Below are 8,860 nucleotides of genomic sequence, written 5' to 3' on the forward strand. Positions count from 1 at the left end.
GCGAAGGCTGGTTCGTTCTGAACATCATCATGGCTGATACTTTCAATTTTGGACAATGATGACTGATTCGCATAGGGAAATGCCCCTAGCTCAAGGATTCTGAGAGTGAACTCTGAAGGACTTAGCAAAATAATCTTGAAAAAGGTAGCCCCTAGAGGAGGAACAGACCAGGGGTACAAGCAAGATTGGATTATCTGGACCAGGCATGATCAGATCATGAGAACGCATAATCGAAAGATTGTGAGATTCTGCATCTGCCAGTTAGGGGATGGCATGAAGATACGATCGAATCGTATGACAGAAGAACGAAAGGCGCACGATCAAAAGATTAGATGAGATAGCATAAGATTGCTTTCAACGGATAGATCATGAATGACTAATCCTATGAGATCTTTGGAAATGATGGGATTTATATCCTAACCCAAAGGGAATTTTTTTTTTTCACATTTTATCAGTGTTACCTGAAGGCATCAACCTTAATCCTAATCTATCGGAGTGGAGAGAGAATCTCGACTCATGACTTTGTTCGTGTATATAAGGACCGATCGTGACCATTGGAAGATGGACCACGGCCTAATCTAGACACCAATGGGTAGGATATCCTAAACTAGGCTCACACACGTGATGCACATGTGTTCGTATACTACATGCATGTGTAGGTTAATCTAGGGGTAAGGCCAAGAGTTCCCTTAGCGCGAATCCCTGCTCGATATACTGTACCAGTGTCCGGCGTATCAGTACGTGAACAAGAGATCCGTTTACGTACCATAAAGGTACCAGGCTAAGGGTGGAATGCTTCTCTAGCACAGAGGCACCAGGTGATGAAATCCCAGTCAACCATGCTAGATAACACTCCGGGTTCCTAAAATAGGACGTGTGTGCACGTGAGATGCAAGAGTTTAGATGCAAGTGATGTAAGTGTGTGCAATAAGTTCGCGCGATCTATGATGCCTTCAGGTTTTGTTAGATTAAGTTTGAGTAAAATGTGATGAGAAAATAAAACAAGACAAACTAATCTGACAAGTATACAAGAGATAGAGTTCTTATGAGCCAGTTAAATTAAATTCAAATGAATTATCTTTTGGAATTTTAATGAAGTTAGGTGATCCCCAGCAGAGTCGCCAGACTGTGGTACCCGGATCCCGCGAGAGGGGCGGGGCGCGAGCCGCCTCGCACTCTCTCTTGGTCTCTCGTTTCCACGCGATTGGCGTGTGCATTTTAATGTTGATTTGAATTAATCTTTCCTGTGAACTTGGGATCACTAAGGCAATCCGAATTCCACACGAAAGAGACTGACAGAGTCGCCACCTAGATGTGGGATCTAGGACCCGTAATTAACCAGAAATCTAGACTCGCTACCTGGTTACGAGAATGGAAGGTATGGGGAGTTATCCGCCACATGCACCATTCCTGCCCGATAATCGGTCTTCGATTCCAAAAGCTAACTCTTTTAAATTTATTTTAAATGGCTCATTCAACTCTATGTTAATGTGCGAACTAAGTGACATGCATCCTATGATCTAATTTCAATGAGAATCCTAAATGTGTATCTTGATTTATTAATTTGTCTGGATTCAATCTAAGTGAAAGTTCTCCTAGAATTCTAATTTCATGGAAAGTCCTAAGTGATTTGATTAAGTATTTACGAGAAAATTAATATACAAAACACCACAATTTGTTTGTGGTGCCGACTCGCGGGTGGTATGCCATCAGACATCCAAGCTGCCTACGTACCCAAGCCTTACTGGGATCAGAGTCGACGTAGTTCGGTGCACCTAAGCTAAGCTACTTATGCCTAACTCAACTAGGACACCGACCTAGACGGGATTGACTGTTTCAACAGTTTTAGGAGAAGTTATTTAATTCAAGTTGAGGATTTTATTATCTTAGGATTTCATCTAAGATGCTATATGATTCTCATCTAAATGCAAATGGTCCCTTAGACTAATGCAGGTTTGCCTACATCCTAGTTTACTAGGCTTGTCCTAGGGAAAGATTGGGTGACTAGTGTAACTAGACCTATGGCACGGTTGCTATACATAGCAAACGTCCGTGATGAGGCTGGACTCCTAACTCTAGGACTCTCTAAAACTTAGGACACGACACGACACCGGTGTTCCTAAATTGGGCTCTAAGGGTCCTTACGACGGAAACCATAATCCAATGGTTCCGAGAGACACGAGATGAATCGAGATGATGAATAGTGTGAGGGAATGGGAAAGATAGAGAAAGGTGCGACTGAACTTGGGAGTGCCAAATTGCCTACGTACCCCGTGATGGGGATCAAGCCACACGTAGTTCCACTGGGGAGGTTGCTTGGATTTTGGAAAACAGGTTTGGTATTTGGATCAGGAATCGGGTTTGTATTTGAGCATTGGACTTGAGATTCAAAAACATTGATATAGCAATGGGATTTTGGAATTGGGAATTTGCATCAAAGAATTGAGCATATTGGAATCATCAAGGGTTTGAATTTTCGGAATTCAAAGTGGGCGGGCTTATGAGATTCGGCCAAATGGATTCAGACATGCGACTCGGATTGTGTTGGGATATGACTTGGTTGGATTGGGTTAATGGTTAGGGTCAAGTGAGTCGGGTCTAAGTTAGGAGCAAACCCGAGACTTGCCATGGTCTAACTAGGAGGAAGCAGGGTACAAACCAGGGTGCGGACCAGGGTGCACCAGGGTGCGAACCAGCAAGGAACCAGGGTGCGAACCAGCAGGGAACCAGGGTGCGAACCAGCAGGGGAACCAGGGTGCAACCAGCAGGGAACCTGGGTGCAACCAGCAGCGAACCTGGGTGCAACCAGGGTCTAACCAGAGTGCGAACCAGCAGGGAACCAGGGTGCGAACCAATATCGAACCAGGGTGCGAACCAGTAGGGAACCAGGGTGCAACCAGCAGGGAAGCAGGGTGCGAACCAGTAGGGAACCAGGGTGCGAACCAGTAGGGAACCAGGGTGCAACCAGCAGGGAACCAGGGTGCGAATCAGTAGGGAACCAGGGTGCAACCAGCATCGAACCTGGGTGCAACCAGCAGCGAACCTGGGTGCAACCAGGGTCTAACCAGAGGCTAACCAGGGGGAAAACAGACCCTACATGCTTCCTAACATGGTTTTTCTTTTAAAGTAAAAGATATGCATGAAAACAGACCCTACATAGAATTGAAATAAATGCCTACCTCTTTGGAAACCCACTTTGTGTTTGATTTTTCTTTGATGGTAATTCCTTGAAGATGATTCCTTGCTTGATAATGACTGCTTTTGATATATATCACCCAACGTATAAAATCACCCGATCCGGCAAGGATGGCCGAACCCTTGAAGAGATGAGGGAGAGGGATGAATTTTCTAAGAGAGGGGTTCTTTTTCTTCTTTTTGTTGGATGGTGGGATGAGAGGGTATTTATAGGAGAATGGGATAGGAGGTTAGGTGAGGTTAGGTGAGGTTAGGTAAGGTTAGGTGAGGTTAGGTGGTTAGGTGAGGTTAGGTGAGGTTAGGTGAGGTTTGGATGGTTAGGATGAGAGGAGAGGTTAGGTGAGGTTAGGTGAGGTTTGGATGGTTAGGATGAGAGGAGAGGTTAGGTGGTTTTGGATGGTTAGACCCAGGTCAAGATCTGCCATTGATCTAACGATTTACGGAAATCGGGTCTCGGAATGGAATCAGGGTTCGGGCTATGAAGTGACCCTATCTTATTTTGTCCCGATTGATGATCCGTAAAGTCAGATCAAGATATTAATGACCTAAAACATATATTAGGTTATTGTTGGTTAAAGTAAAGCAAAATGTGGGTGTCTACACCCGCCTGCCTCTCGTCGGAACGTGGCCTTATGGCCCTTCGGCCGTCATTTTTCCTTTCATCGGGTCCGGGCTGATTCTGTTCTCAAGCGCAGGCTTCTTCTGCTCGTACGAACTTATCGGCCTTGGATTCAAGTTCCTGTAGGTCTCGTGGTGGCTTGAGGGTGAGGTGCAACTTGAGATTCGGATCGGTGATGGCATGCTTTAGTGTGGCGACCGCTATTTGGACGTCCATGTTAGAAAGTTGGGCTAATTCGGCATTGAATTTCAACATGAAGTCTCTCAGGGTCTCGTTTCTTCCTTGCTGGAGGGCTAAGAGGGCATCTGCTGGATCATGGCGGAGGCGGTTATTGGCGAACCTTGTGCTGAACTTCCTCCCAAATTCATGGAAGGATGCGATGGAGTCAGGCTCCAATCTCATGTACCAGTCGTTGGCAGTTTTTCTTAGTAGGGACGCGAAGGCTCTGCACATGAATCCGTCCGACGCGCCTCGGAGCGTCATTACCCTTTTGAAGGTTTGGAGGAACTCGAGGGGGTCTGTACTTCTATCGTATAGACCGAAGCGGGAGAGGTCTATGCCTGCTTCTGCTGGGGTTTTTAAGACCTCCGAGGTGAACGGGGATGCCGTCTCCCTTTCCCACTCATCGAGGATGCCGTGGGCGTAGGGTTTTTTCATTTCTAGTTTTACCTCCCGAATCTGTCTTTGTAGGTCAGCTATCGGGTCCACGCCGGGCAGTTGTGCTGATGTTGCCACTTCTTCCGCCCGAGCCAGGGGCGGTTCCTGGAGGCGGGTAGCTTGGACAGGGGGTGCGCAGCTGTTTGTAGCCTGCCTCCCGCTGTCTCGTTGGTCTCTCCTAGTTGCGGGGGGCAGAGGGCTATTTGCTGACGGGGCGGCGTCCGGCGAGTCGATGCTCGCTTTCGCCGGGGATGGCATTCCCCTGGTTGTTCCTCGTTTCCTTCGTCGTAGGCCTCTGCCTGGTCCTGCGCTATCGGGGCCTCTCCGAGGCCGGAGGAGGCAAGCGTTGGAGTAGCTCTCGGCGAAGTTCGTTGAACATCTCCATGGTGGGGACCATCTACGGCGTGCTGGAGGAGGGTTGGTGTCGGCCCGAGGGCGGTAAGTTGGGTTCTTGGGAGGTTGAGGTGGTGGTTTGTGCGCGTTGAGCCTGGCTTCGGGTCATTACCCCTATTTCTTGCTGTTGGGTGTGGTTTCTCATCGCCATAAGGCATTCAGTACTCGACGAGTCCCACGGATGGTGCCAATATGACGGCGTCTGAATCCGGGTCTGCTATCGCGCGGTCAGTAGAGGGCCTCCGTGGAATCTGCAATCACAAACAAAGGGGGTCAGGGGGTCCGGGGTAGGTCCCGGACGACCACTTCGACACCCAAGTCAGATCCTTCGACCAGTCAATATATAGAACAGCGAGAGGGGGAAGGGAGTTTTGATCAGGGTTACCAGGGGCAGCACGCGGGCTCTTTTCCGGGTGTGTGAGTGAGTGAGTCGGAGGGGACTAGCAGGGAGAGTAGGATTGGGTTCCTAGCCTTCTCTGTTGTAGCCTCGCCTCTTTTTCCGGTGTCTGGAGTGGAGTGAGTCGGAGGGGACTAGCAGGGAGAGTAGGATTGGGTTCCCAGCCTTCTCTGTTGTAGCCTCGCCTCTTTTTCCAGTGTCCGGAGTGGAGAATGGGTAAAGCCCTCTTTTCAGCGAAAGGGCCCTCTCTGTTCTTCCTTTTCCTCCCTTTTTAAAGGGAGGTGTGCGGATCTTTTTCATCATTATGGAGGAAAAACCTTCCTTTGCAGGATTGGGCCGTCCCCCTGTCTTGCCGGCACGCGTGGCCATTTCCTTCCATAATTTGTGATGATGAGGCCTAGGCGGCGAGAGTGCGACACGTGTCATGAATGTGTGGTTTTTGTCGTTTTCCAACGCCATTCTTCATGATGGTTGGGCTCTGCTCGTGCATGGATGACACGTGGCGATATCTGGGAGCGTAGCCGTATTTGTGCCCCATCAACTGCTTCCTTTTCCTGATCTCCTTTCGGGTCGGTTCATATCCTAACCCAAACAGATTGCTCGCGACCTTCAGCTCTGGCTACTCAGTTAAACCTTGCAGATTTCTCCCTAGAACAGTTCCAGGAATATACCCATATTTGCGCATTATTCGTGCTACCTGCGCATTTGCATTGGACATAAACAAAATTTCTTTGCTCATAGCTTCTTCCATAGTAATGGTCGAAACTTCAAGCGAAAACCCAGTCAGACTGACATTTATGGTACTTGAACCGATCTACTCTTGGGAAATCTGTCCAACCTCTGGTTCTGGATCCCCTCTAACTGTGATAATTCTGTTATTCTTGATGAACATGAGCTTCTGATGGACAGTGGAAGGAACCACTCCGACTTTGTGAAGCCAAGGTCGGCCGAGAAGGAGAAAGAAGGAGGTCTTGATATCTAGAACTTGGAATTCTACGTCAAACATTTCACCTCCAATCTCAATTTCGGTGACCAGAGTTCCGATGACGTCTCTCCTGGTCCCATCGTAAGCCAGTATCCCCTGCTCTGACGGAATATAGTCATTTGGCCCAAACCCCAAGGCAGTAGTGGTGCTCAAAGGACACACATTCAGAGCTGACCCGTTGTCAACCAAAACCTCCGGTACTTTCTTCTTATTGCACAGGACGGTAATTTTGAGAGATTTTGTATGATTCTTACCTTCTGGAGTCAGATCTTCATCAGAAAAGGACACGGTCATAGCTGATCTGGCCATAGATACGAGCCCAACCAGTTCATCAGGGGTTATATCAACGGACACCTGTGCCGTATTCAGTTCACGAAGTATGACTTGACGGTGAGTCTTCCTAAGCTGCTTCAACAAAATGTCTTCATCTTCTTCAGGACTCAACCTCTGATTCTAGTTTTCAACAGCTCTGGCAATCTTAGCGGGATTCTCTGCTCTCAGCTCAAGAGGCTTAAAGACACGTCCACCACGGGTAACATGGCGAACCTCATCACAGGGATCGTTCAACAGTAGCAAATCCTCATCCTCAAGCTTAAGGACATATGGGACTTCGCTTTTCTCTTCCTCCCCCTCGAATCTGAGGACATAAGGACATTCAGAGGATTCCCCAACTTCTTGCGTAGAGGACAAGACATAAGGCTCTTCGCATTTAACTTCCTCATCATCGGATTCCCATCTCAAGATATACGGCTCATCAGAAATAACGGCACATATACGAGAATGATCCAGAACAACTTCTTCAGTAAGAATGGCATAGACATTTGGAGGAGGCATAGCATGCGTTGGCAATGGATTCCTTGTGACATTAGGAAGAGCTTCCACCGCGATTTCTTTTGCCTCAATCTTATTCTGGATCTTGTGCTTTAGTGCCATACATCTGTCAGTCAAATGCCCAAAACCCTGGTGATATTCGCAGTACTAATCTTTTCTCCAATATTTCGGGAGAGGATTTGGGGCTTCCCGGGGTACTAGCAGAGTGATCTTCTTGTCCCTCAACAGCTTTTTGAGAGCTACAGATAGCGAATAGGGTAAAGGAGTGAATTGTCTGGGCTCATTCCTCTCCGGACGACCTCCTTCGGGACCTTCTCTCCTAACTGGACGAGCAGTATTCACATTGTTAACTTCCTTCGGAGGCGCCATAGGCCTTTTTCCTTCTCTGACATCTGAGGTGGAGGCCCTAGTTCTCAGGCCGCCCTTACCCAATATATCTTCGATTCTCGTCCCGGTCTTGATCAGGTGATCAAAATCATTGAAGTACTGGATTGACATATGAGGAAAGTAAAAAGGAGAAAGATTCTTGACAGCAATCTTGATAAGATCTTCATCCAGTAACTTGTGGGTCATTTGTGCTGCCTTTCTCCTCCATCGCCGAATGAAAGAAGTAAAGGTCTCATTGGGTCCTTGCTTCAGCGATTTTAGGTCCCTTTTTGTCACGTCAATCCCCTCTTCCATGGAGAATTGCTGGACAAATTTGTTAGCCACACCTTCAAGGGTCCGGACCTCTTCTGGCTTCAGATGCAGAAACCACTTCTTGGCTGTACCGGTTAAAGTTCTAGGGAACACCAGAGCAATCTGCTCTGGGGACAAACTGTGCTACTGCAACAGGGGAAGGATAGACTTGAGATGGCTACGAGGGCACCCCATTCCATCGTATTTGTCAAAGTCTGGACAAACCGTGCTGCTGCAACAGGGGAAGGATAGACTTGAGATGGCTACGAGGGCACCCCATTCCATCGTATTTGTCAAAGTCTGGCATTTTGAACTTAGGCGGAAGTACGACCCCTGGAGCTATCATGAATTCAGACATATCCAACTTTTTGGGACCTTGGCACTTCATGGTTTCCACATCCCGTGTCAGCTTCTCAATTTGGTCAGCCAATCCCTGTGCTTTATCAGGATTTCCCAGGTTAGGAAGACAGTTCTCTTCTGCGTATTGGCCCTCATCAAAGTCTTCAAATTCAGGCAATACAGCTGGCCTGGGAGAAACAAGAGGGACGGAAGCTAAAACTGGAGGCTGCTGATGGGCCGGGTCTTTAGAGGTAGAAAGACGATCATTTTTCAAGAGGGTTATATCATCCTTCATGGCATTCAGCTGAAGAAGAATAGCCTTCATCATCTCATTCGTATCAGGACTGTTGTTTCCGGTCCCTTCCATTGATTCAGATGCAAGTGGAATGGGTGAAAGAATCTCTGGAAGACCAAGGAGAAGTGGCGCAGGAGAAGTAAAGGATTCTGGGGAAAAAGAAAGTCTACTCAGCCTGGAATCTGAAGACTGACGGGACCAGGCCGATTTTGAATTGACTTTCTTGGGAGCGATGATGTCCCGTTAAGACTCCTGAATGGAAGTTAATAAGTTAGATTGCACATTTGATAATTGAAATCAGGTAGCTTCCACAAATAGAGAGAAAAGAAAAGAAACACTTTGCATTGATTATATCAAGACAGGTTACAACGACAACGATTGGCAACGTAAAAATTGATGAAACTTTGAATCGCCAACTGTTTATAACCTGTATCAAGTAAAACTCTTTTCTTTATATTTTCATCTATAATG

Source organism: Tasmannia lanceolata, unplaced genomic scaffold (assembly GCF_043159265.1).
Source record: "Tasmannia lanceolata isolate RefF3 unplaced genomic scaffold, GAP_Taslan_0.1 ptg000037l, whole genome shotgun sequence".
In the NCBI taxonomy this organism is placed as follows: Eukaryota; Viridiplantae; Streptophyta; class Magnoliopsida; order Canellales; family Winteraceae; genus Tasmannia; species Tasmannia lanceolata.